Source organism: Solanum verrucosum, unplaced genomic scaffold (assembly GCF_900185275.1).
Source record: "Solanum verrucosum unplaced genomic scaffold, falcon-dt-bn FXZP01000151.1, whole genome shotgun sequence".
Classification (NCBI taxonomy): domain Eukaryota; kingdom Viridiplantae; phylum Streptophyta; class Magnoliopsida; order Solanales; family Solanaceae; genus Solanum; species Solanum verrucosum.
The window spans coordinates 975,564-987,439 of record NW_026020202.1 but is presented as its reverse complement, the minus strand read 5'-3'; the positions used below and the strand labels follow the sequence as shown (position 1 = coordinate 987,439).

Sequence of the window (11,876 nt, the reverse complement as noted above, 5' to 3'; positions counted from 1 at the left end):
GGCGATCTAGAATTTGAACCGAAATTTCCTCATAAGATAAACTATCCTTGATCAAAATATCTTCAGTTGGCATGCTCAATGAAGGATCGCCCATGCATTTCTTCAACATAGAGATGTGAAACACCAGATGAACCGCTGCTAACTCTTGTGGTCGCTCCAACTCATAAGCTACATTGCCAATCATTTTGGATATTCGATAAGGTCCAATACACCAGGGACTAAGCTTCCCTTTCTTACAAAATCTCATAACACCTTTCATGGGTGAAACTTTAAGATATACCCAATCATCTACCTCAAACTCTAACTTCCTTCTCCTAACATCAGTTTAGGATTTTTGATAACTCAACGCTGGTTTCAACCTATCTTGAATGACTTTCATTTTCTCCATTGCTTGATGAACATAGTGTGGCCCTATGAACCCTGCTTCACCAACTTCAAACCATCCAATAGGAGATCTGCATCTTCTCCCATAAAGAGCCTCATATGGAGCCATTTGGATTCCAGCATGGTACCTATTGTTGTAAGCAAACTCAATGATAGATAGTTGAACACCTCAATTATCCTTGAAATCAATCACACAATCTACCTTGATACCTCAAAACACTATCCCCCCCTTGTTCAAAAGCCATCACTTTTTGCTTATGAACACTTCCCTTTAATTCAAGCAATAAATGATCTTGGTCTTGCTTCTCTTTACTTCTGACACTAATGATGATTCAGCCCCATTCATCACCACTACTCCTCCTTCTGTGGAATCCATTACTCGAACTCCTAGCCGTGCAAGTCTATGCACCTCTTTTGCTAACTCTTTCTTTTCTTCCTCAAAATGGGCGGTACTACCCATAGACAACCTGCTTAAGGCATCAACAACAATATTAGCCTTACCTGGGTGATAAAGAATACTCATGTCATAATCTTTGAGTAATTTTAACCACCTCCTCTGACTGAGATTAAGCTCTTTCTGAGTGAACACATATTGAAGACTCTTGTGATCAGTGAATACATCAATGTGAACTCCATATAAATAATGACGCCATATCTTCAAGGCAAACACTACGGTAGCCAACTCTAAGTCATGGGTTGGGTAATTCTTCTCATGAACTTTAAACTGTCTGGAGGCATAAGCTATGACTTAGCCATTCTGCATTAACACGTAACCCAAACATACTCTAGACGCATCATAATAGACCACAAAGCCTTGCGTACCTTCTGGTAAGGTCGAAACAAGGCAGTAGTCAACCTCTTTTTCAATTCCTGAAAACTTTTCTCACAAGCTTCAGACCATTGAAACTTCACTATTTTATGAGTCAACTTGGTTAAAAAAGACGAAATGGATGAGAACCCCTCTACAACCTTCTATAATAGCCAGCCAAACCCAAGAAATTCCTAATATCAGTTGGAGATGTGGTCTAGGCCAATTCTGCACTGCCTCAATCTTTTGTGTATCAACTCTAATTCCATCACCAGAAACTATGTGGCCCAAGAACGCCACAGACTCAAGACACTCACATTTAGAGAACTTAGCATATAACCCATTTTCTTTCAAAGCTTGAAGAACTATTCTGAGACGACTAGCATGATCTTCTTCATTCCTTGAATAGATTAGTATGTCATCAATGAAGACAACCAAAAACCTATCTAAATAAGGTTTGAAAACTCTATGCATAAGGTCCATGAACACTGCAGGTGCATTAGTTAAACCGAAGGACATGACCAAAAACTCATAATGACCATAACGGGTCCTGAATACTGTCTTGGGAATATCACATTCCCTTAGTTTCAATTGATGGTAGCCAAATCTAAGGTCTATTTTCGAAAAACAAGAAACACCTTGAAGCTGATTGAAAAGATCATCAATTCTCAGAAGAGGATACTTGTTCTTGAAGGTAACCTTGTTCAATTGGCGGTAATCTATACACATCCTAAGGGAACCATCTTTCTTTCTCACAAATAAGATCAGAGAGCCCCAAGGTGAGACACTTGGTCGAATAAACCCTTTCTCTAAAAGGTCTTTCAACTGCTCTTTTTACTCTTTCAACTCTGCTGGTGCCATCCTATATGGCGGAATAGAGATAGGACGGGTATCTAGAAGAATATCTATACCAAAATCTATCTCTCTCTTAGAAGGGACTCTGGGTAGATCATATGGAAAGACTTCTGGAAATTCTTAAACTGTACGAACTTACTGAAAGAGAGGTATCTCAACTCTAGAGTCATTAACTCGGACTAAGTGATAGACACACCCCTTAGAAACTAACTTCCTTGTCATAAGGTACAAAATGAAACGACCCTTAGACATTGTTGAACTACTTTTCCAATCTAAGACTGGCTGATTTGGAAATTGAAACTTGACAACTCGAGTTCTACAATCAACCGAGGCATAACAGGCATGAAGTCAGTCCATACCAAGAATGACATCAAAATCTACCATGTCTAACTCAATTAAACCAGCAATGGTACTATTGTGATTGACGAAAATGAGACAATCACGATAACTTTCTCTGCTAGAATAGACTCACCATCAGGTGTAGAAACACTGAAGGGCTCAAGAAGTTGCTTAGGAAGAACATCAAAATGAAGACTTGGATCATACCAGTGACAACATCAGGTGAATCCTCTTGCTCTCAGTGACTAGTGATAGCATAAAGATGGTTTCCTTCTCTACATGCCCTTTCAGTAGCTCATCTAGATGCAACTCTATCTGGTGGAGCAACTGAAAAAGACTGGGCTTTATTGCCCCCATTACCATTACTCTGTCTGCTCTTAAGACACTCTCTTGTAAAATGACTGTTCCGGCCACACTTGAAGCAACTAGTGGAGCCATCATGACACACCCTTGAGTGGCTCCTACCACACTTAGCACATGCGGGAGTCTTAGTACCCCCTAGTTCCTTACTACCTTGCGAATACGCAAGTCTAGTTCTGAAGTTCTGAGAATTTTCACTATTGTACTCACATTTGATCCTTGGTATAGGTGCACTAGCAGATGATGGATTAGGTCCTTTCTGCTTATGTTGGAAAGAAGACCGGTTCACATTACTCTTTTGCTGGCCGGATTCATTCCCTGATGTCTTAGCCCTTTTATTCTCAACTCTTCTCTATCCTTCAGCTGGTTCTTCTCAACTTGTTGCACATGGATCATCAGCCTTGCTATGCCCATGTAACTTGTTAGAATGGTTGCCTTACTTTCTTTACTTGACACACGAGTCAACCCAACTACGAATAAACTCATCTTGCTCCTCATGTTGGCAATCATTTCTTTGCTTCTCTTAGCTCACGGGAAAAAAAACGCCACATGAAAGCACTCTCAAAATAGCCCAACTCACAATCGGTTACGCATAAACACGATTTAGAAAGAGACTTTTATAAAGATACACTCTATCGCACGAAGTGAGTATGAAAAAAGTGAAAGAATTCCTAAATGTTACAGCATCCTAATTATAGATGTGACGCGCTTCACACCGATAACTAGGAATCTACAGACATGACTTCATAGACTCCCTAGGACTCTTAAACTCCGTGCTCTGATACAAAGTTTGTCACGCCCCGATTCTACACCCTGGACGTGGCCAACACTTGAGAACAATTGTTGGCTCCAAGAGAATCCTTGGCCTGGCTTACATACTCAACGAAAGACTTTAAGCATTAAGAAAAGGATTCATATGATAAATAACTCAACTGTCTCAAACTGAACTCATAATGTTTTAAAAATAAACATTTAAATTAGCCAAAATGGCAACTCAAATATGAACATAAGCTAATAACAAAATGATGGCGAATGAACTAACATCTGACTGATTTTCTATGAAGCCTATAAAACAACTGAGATGGATGTCGGGACAAGCCCACGACATCGTAATGAACTAAAATGATAAAGTAATGAAAAAAGAGGATAGTCCGAAATGCAAGAAGGCTCACCAACAACTCTGAAGCTCAATTGGATCAACGATGCACTGGATGCTGATCTTGGTTACCTGCGTCTGCATCATAAGACGATGCAGGCTAACTGGCATCAGTACATTAAATGTATGAGTATGCGAGTTGGACTGCTAAACACAACTTAAGCTTGAAAAGAATCTGAAAGGAACTGAAGAACTTACCTAGTTCAACTCAACTCAACATAACTGAACTCATTTCAATATAAAGCAGTTTAAAAAGAAGTTCAATATAAGGAAAAGTTGTTTAAAACATGAAGTGAACTCTGTGTATTTAGAAACACAATAATAACTCTGTATGTATGCAACGATACAATATGAACTCTGTTTGTATATAAAAATACAAAATAATGTTGTGGGAGTTTATCTAACCGACAACCATCACTTAAGAGCTATAGTGATGATTAAACATTTTACCTCACGCTGCCAAGGACCGTCCTATACCTTGCTACATGGTTTATGGGGGCTGTGAGTTGTCTGAACTCTCGCCCATATCGATGCTCAATACTACTCCTAAAAATATAATATTAGCTCTCATGTTTAAAAACATACTTCTTTCTGTGATTTGAGATTAGTGCTCAAAATCTTAGCTCAAAGGCTATCTTGTAAACCAAAGTTTCCTCTCTTGCTTCATTTAGAAAGTGATTACTCTTTTCTGAAAACTAGCCCGAAGGCTCCTTGGAAATCGAGGTTTCCTTTCTTGTTTAAATGCAAAAGCATTTTAAACCCTTTGGGAATACATAGCCCCCATATACTTCTTTGAAGAAATGAACTTCAAACTTTACTCTTCACTCTTTACTCAACTAAAACTTTAAGTCTTAAAACAAAGTTAAAAGCATTTGCAAAAGACGTTATGATTCATGTTTTTGGATGGTTCCTAGATGTTTAGAAGTCATTTAGAGTAGTTAGAATCAATAGGAAGTGTTAGTACACTTTAGAAGCACTTAAATGGGCCAAACGACGAAAAACTGGTGAAAAACGCGTTGTGCCTGACATGATATATAATTTTTGAGACAATATATAATTAACCCCCTGATATTGTATTTTATTTTCAAGAAGGCAATTTAATTAGTTAGGGATTTTTTTTTGTTTTCTCACTCATCTGATATATTGAAGTTCGACTAAATTCAAATTTTCATAAATATCTGATATTGAAATATTGAGGATAAAGTGCTTCTGACCGTTCCAAAAGTGACTTTCGACAAAAAAAAAATCCTATTGTTGGATAAGAATAATAGAACTTTTTGGGGCCAAGAGCTTTTACCTTACGGGGTCTTGGGAGGTTTGACATGATGACTTATTTTCTCCGTCTCAATTTATGTGACACTTTTCCAATTTTAAGATCTAAACAAGTTTTTCTTTTATTGTAAATTTTCCATTTGAAATATTTTGAATTGTCAATGATTGTGACTTATAGTAATTTTTATGTAGTTTACAAATATAAAAATTTCATTTAAAAAACTTAAAGATTTCATACACAAATTTTCGATCAAACTTAAACTGTTTGACTCTCGAAAAGCAAAAAGTGTCATATGAATTGAGACAGCAGGAATATATTAATATGAGAAAGATTACAACTTAGCGTATATTTCATATAGTTTTCGAGCATCTAAATTTTAAATAATCCAATTTAAGCTTCAAAATAATTAATTAAAATGACTCTCGTAAAGTGAATTGTGACCGGTGAAAAAGAAATATAAATAGCAAAAAATACAAAGGAAAAGGACATAAACCTAACTCTCTAATTTTAATCCTAATGGTTGTTAAATTATTCAACTATGTTACTGAAGATGCTATAACTAATAAACCAAAAAACTAGTGGGGGTGCGTTAAATAGGATAACTAATTAATTACATATAAATTATAATTGACCTTTATATAAGTAAAATCTACCACTATATGTGCTGTGTAATTGTAAAGTTGATCAATTTGATCACTTACACTTTGACTATAGTGAATAATATAAAATGTTAATGAGATGATGGTTATGACCTTGATCAAATGAATCATCATATTGTATTCAATTTCCCCCACATAATAGAAAAGGATCATATTTTCATATCACACATTACATAACATCACTATTCTAAGGAAAGGTAAAACTACAACACTAGAGAATTACGTTTTTCCTCCTGCCTCGAGCGTCATTTAGACTTCTCAATGAGTAATAGTGGCTTCATTCTCATCAGATTTTGAAGATTTGGCTTTGGAGTCAACAAGATAATTCTAATACACATAAGAAAGAAATCCCCAAACAGCAAGCAACAATGCAATGATTTTTTCACCATCCATTTTATCATGAAAGAAAATCACAGCAAGTACTGGCAAAGCAGGCAAACCCAAAGTACTTATCACATTAGAAAACAGAGAAGACACTTCAAATATCAATCCCAGCAATCCAATACAACAAATCTGCCAAAGCACAGCAGTCCAAATCAATGTCATCAAATATGAAATTTCATCCTTGTTAAAACCATTCATCTCTGCTGTCAAAATTCTTATTTCTCAGCTCGCGTATAGTCCCACAACACAGGCACAACTCCCTGGAGCGCCGCGCCAGCCCCAAATTACTGGGGCTCCAAAATGGCACACCGCCCCAGCCTTCCTAGCGCTATGAGGGCGCGTCGCGCCACCTGTTCCATAGGCAAAAATCTGACAAACTTTTGGTCTCATTTTCTGATCTTAAATCGATTTTAATCGATTCTTTTTCTCAAATTCACTTTAGAATCAGATACCCAAAGCACATACACAAAATCTAACTCATACAACTCAAGGAATCAACACTTTAATATCAAGAAACTCCTTAATCTCAACTCATATTCAAGAACGAAATCAATTCAAGAACAACTATCAAGAACATCAAATTCTCAATCCTTTTAGGATGAAAGTACGCTAAATTAAACATGCTTGGCTCGTGGGTGAACTAACCCAATGCTATGTGATCTCACATATCTTGTAGGGATCACCCCCGACGAAATCCACAAGCTAAACTCGACAATCTTGATGAATTTGTCTTCTCTTCTCCTTTGTCCTCTTCTTTTCTCTTTTCTCCAAGCCCTAGCATCTTTTGGTAAAAGCGTAAACTGATATAATTTTGATTAGACCCTAACTTAATTACCAAAAATGAAATAAAATAATTGGGCAAGGACCAAACTACCCTTTCAAAATCCAGATTGAACTTTCCTTATTCTAGCATCCCAACTTGCAAAGGGAATAACTCACTCATATGAAATCAGAATCGTACAAACTCAGCGGCGTTAGAAAGATCATTCCAAGAGATTTCCTACCATATCTAGAAGTACCTCTAACTCATCCTGAGCTAGAAGTTATGGTCGTTTGAAGTTGACCAAAAACTCAACTTAACACACTTAACAAATTTTTCTTGATTTTTCATTCTTTTCAAAAATGAGTATTTCCTCTTTTTAATTTCTTTCTAGTTATTTCTAGTTACGAGGTGTTACAGGTATGATTGATGTGAAAGTAGAAAGCATATATGTGAAACTTTAGGGAAGGGAAAATACAAATCTTCAAAAATTATGTGCACGGATGGTACAAACCAAGAAATAGTGTCTTGTGCCTGCATGCAAATTTTACTACTTAGGCTCTCAAAATTTCTTAAACTTCTTAGCTAGATCAACTCAAACTTGGTACATCAATTTTCTTGTACCATTTAACCGCACTGTATGATAATTACACAATGTAGCATAACAAACTAATTTCTACAATCTACTTACCCCTTTGATCCCAGCCTCGTCATAATCATTTCTCTTGATCCTTCTACCCTGCTCCCTCTCTCCCCTATTTACTCGAGAAAGGGAATTAAGGGTGAAGATAATGAAAGTCGAATCCAAAAAGAGATAATCGGATGAGTCATCCAAAGAGTTTACCATCATACCAATATACCTTGCCTTAACAAATCAGAGGGAAAACAAATAACATCATGATTAAGTTAAGCATGGAAAGTGGATTCTTTTAATGGAATGCCCCCCTTTGGTTCTTAGAGGCAGATTAATAACAATTTTAATAGACAGAAGATTGACCTGGAAAAAATACGAACGCAAAATTGTCTCCAGATTGATATTGCCACCTCGACATTTTCAACATTATATAAGGATCACCCAAAAATAAAATCAAGAACCTATCTTAGTATCACCTATTGAAACTTTATCAAGAGGTTTAATACTAAATATGTTAAATATTGGAGAGTGCACAAAATAAATAGCACATTAGTTGCTGGTAAAACAAAAGAACGACCACACTGATTTCTTCCCAAGAAAATATCAGAATGTACGCATTTAATGTAACAATAAATCACTTGAAGCCTACAATTCAAATAATTTTTTAAAAGAATTTTGATTATACAATTTTTTGTTATGTCTAATATAATAAGCACGGAAAAAAATATTCTAAAAAAAGGATATATATGGTGGTACATGCATGCACATAGAGAAATTTATAACAAAGAGAGAATAGTGGAGATGATAGATCGAGTAATTTAGAAGGTACTTGGACAACTCAAAAATGACATAGAAATATGACCATAACACAATTTTCCAAAAAGAACAAAACTTACTTGTTACACAATGATACAGTAAACAAGAAAATCAGAAGCTACAAATGTACAATTGATCAATAAGTTAGTGTTGATTTTTGAATGTGTGAGATGATGAACATTACTAGATTAAAAAATTGATCTGCAAATGGGTTGGTATATTATCTATGTTTTCAATAATAACGTGAAAGAGCAGAAGTAACCTGGTAGACAGTGGAGTATTCAAGTACAAATACCATAGCCAAAGTGATAGTCCTAAGTGGAGCCACTACTTGAAGAAGCTAGATAAAGCTCTTCCCGGTTGGCAAAGTTGGTGTCTGGCATCTCTCTGATTTTTCTACAATTATGTTGTAGTGTTCGTCCTTCTCTTGCTCACTTATATTGAATAACTTGAAAATAGAAAATCGACATATTTGAAGAACTTTATCAATACATTGAAACAATACTTTCAAAAAATTTAGAAGTTAGTGAATGAATTTTAATTTAAAGTAAAATGAAGCCTAAGAAAGAAAGCTGATGTTTCCCCTTCACCAGAGCAACTATGAACCCCAAACACAAAAGTCCACTGTGATAAAGTTCAGATCACCATAAAGCTTGTAAATGAGCGTGATATTGTCTGCCATGATCGTAAGGTTTTTCTCGAAAGATCTCACACTATTAAGAGATTCTACATCTTATATGTAGTTTCCAATCTTTTCTTCAAAGGTATATTAGCTCTCTGGATTAGGTCCTATAATGTGTCAACACAACCATAATGAACACAAAAAGATACTTATTTTGTGGCTCTTAGTAAATATAACTAATTCACAACCTCCCTCTATATCTTAATCCCTAGTCTTGATTTTCCTATATGTAAGCATGTAATGGAAAAACGAATGAGTTTTTTTTTTTATGTTTTACATAGATATCTAGTACTCACTTTCTAGATGACTACACTTAGTAGATTAATACCAACACAATCATTATTTAAGTACATGAAGTGATGTCCAATCTAGAGTAACTATGAATAAATATAGAAAAGAGATGTTCACCGAGGGGTGATCCTCAAGAGCAAATGATTCTGGAACACTGAGAATGCAGTAATTTCATTGTTCCTGGCTCATTTCTCCTTCTCTCGCTCTCCTTGTCTATGTTTTTTAAAATACATGAAATATACACTGTTTCTCTTTTTCTAAAGTTGTAGTGATTTACGTCTGAAGGATTTTAAGCATATCATATCCTACAACAAAGAATACGAGAAAGGTTTTGAGTCTCACATTGCCCTATTTTGCTCCATTTTACAATGATCCATCACTACACATCAGATTTGTTGTTCTTATGATAATAATCACATTTGTTGTTCTTATGATAATAATCACCCTACACTAGAAAAATCATGTAAATATCAAATGTGTAAGTGAGGAATTGCTAAAGTATAATGCAAAATTTTTTTTTGAGAAAGTGGTCGTGGATATTCAATAACAGTGAAAACACTAGAAATATTTTGGAAGTGCAAACTCTAACAAATAAGTATTTTGCACTACTGAAAAGATAAAACGAATATATAAAGATTTTTAGGTTCAAGCATATAGTTTCGAACATATTAACGCTTTTACTCAGCAACAAAAGCCAAAAAAATTCATTATTGACCCAGAATCTTCATAATTAACAGGAGAGTATATTGTAGAGGGAAAAGAAATGAAAAAGTGTTTTAGTTCATCCAAACATACTATTGAACTTCAATTTTTAAATTAAGTTAACCAAGCAATATACAATTTAAAGACAGAACATATATTTTGTAATACATCTTATAAGATGTAACGACTCGTTCCCGTTGTTATAGAAAAGCCAGCGGGGGAAAATTTGGGGCAAGAAAACTTTTTCGTAGTATTTGAATTTTTTCCAACCTTTTCCAGATTTGGACGAAATCGTAGTCTTTGAGGTCTAGAGAAATCTAGTAACAATCGGGTGGATCTCTTATGGTTTTGATTACATGAGTAATTAGATAACTCATAAAGGAATCCGTACGACTTTAAGGAATTGAATTTGGGCGAGTAGAACTCCCAAAATTGATCTTAGCGTAAAGGGGTGTTTTCTGATCGTCGTGGGTTAGAGGTGTGTTGTGAAATGGTATTTTGGAATTCTTTTAATTAGCTCTCTGGTTCCATTTGGACCGCTTTTGCAGGATAGTTGCCGCTCTAGCGTGGTTGCCGCAGCGGGATGATGGTCGTTGTGGCAAGTACGACGAGACTCAAAATCAAAGATGAAAGACGAATAGCTCACTGTTAAGCGGAAGCTGCTATGGCGGGGGTTCTTGTTGCTTTTGCGAGGCCGCTGCAGCAGGATTGATGTGACTTAAAGTCGTAAATAAACCCCTAAACGATCTTATTTTTCACTTTTTGACTTTTAGAGCTAAGGAACGAACCGCAGGCGACTCTTACTCATTTTTCACCATTCTTGAGGCTAAGGGTAAGCCTTTCACTGCTCGAATCCACTTTTCTAGTGTTCATAGAATTGTTAGTAATCTGGGTAATTAATGAATGTTTATTGATTCCTGTAGTATATTATTTATAGACTAAGAAAAAGCAGAACGAATCCGAAAAGGGAAGGATCAAGTTTCTTAGGGTTTGAACCTTGTTTTGAGGTAGGTGATGGTTGTGATTCTATGATTGTGTGATGTATGCTTGTTCTTAGTTCATTATGATACTTGTAAGTATATGAATGTTGCCATGTTGTTCACACTTGTTGTAACTGAGATAATGAATGATGATTTCCATGAAATCATGACTTAAATGTATGATCTTGATGATATACTTGTGATTGTGATTGTGGTGTGTGAATGGGATCGGTTGCCACGTTTCGGCATAACTAACTTGAATTGGATAGCCACGTTCTGGCATAACTAACTTGGATTGGATAGCCACGTTCCGGCATAAATATGAGATCAGTTGCCATGTGTCAATGAGAGGACCAATGGTGTGATATAGAATATGAAACTTATCGTTTTTCGTAATTCTTGATAATGTTGTATTCGTTGATATATATGCATGTGATTATACTGATCTCTTGAATTTTTTATGTTGCACTAGTGGGATAGCCGCGTGATCGTACTAGTACACTATGGCTGTGTACTGATACTGCACTTGCTCTTATTTTTGTTGAGTACAGGGCATCTTCAAACGACTACTAACAGACCTTGCTTAGGAGATCAGTGATGGTCACTTTGAATTCAAGGGTAAGCCAATTCTTCTGGGCTGCCATGGGATTCTATTTCATCCATGTCCACCATTTCTGGACTTAGACATTTGTTCTAGTTTGTTGATTAGTCCATTAGTTGGGGGTTGTATCCCTTCTTGTTTAATCTTGGATCATTTGTTAGATGTTTTGGTACATTGACTTTCAGGTTCTAG

At 35.9% G+C, this 11,876-nt stretch overlaps 1 pseudogene; it reads right to left on the bottom strand.

Moving 5' to 3' along the window:
* Nucleotides 1-325: 325 nt before the first annotated feature.
* Nucleotides 326-3,256, bottom strand: LOC125830096 (uncharacterized; annotated as a pseudogene).
* Between the last annotated feature and the right edge of the window lie 8,620 nt (nucleotides 3,257-11,876).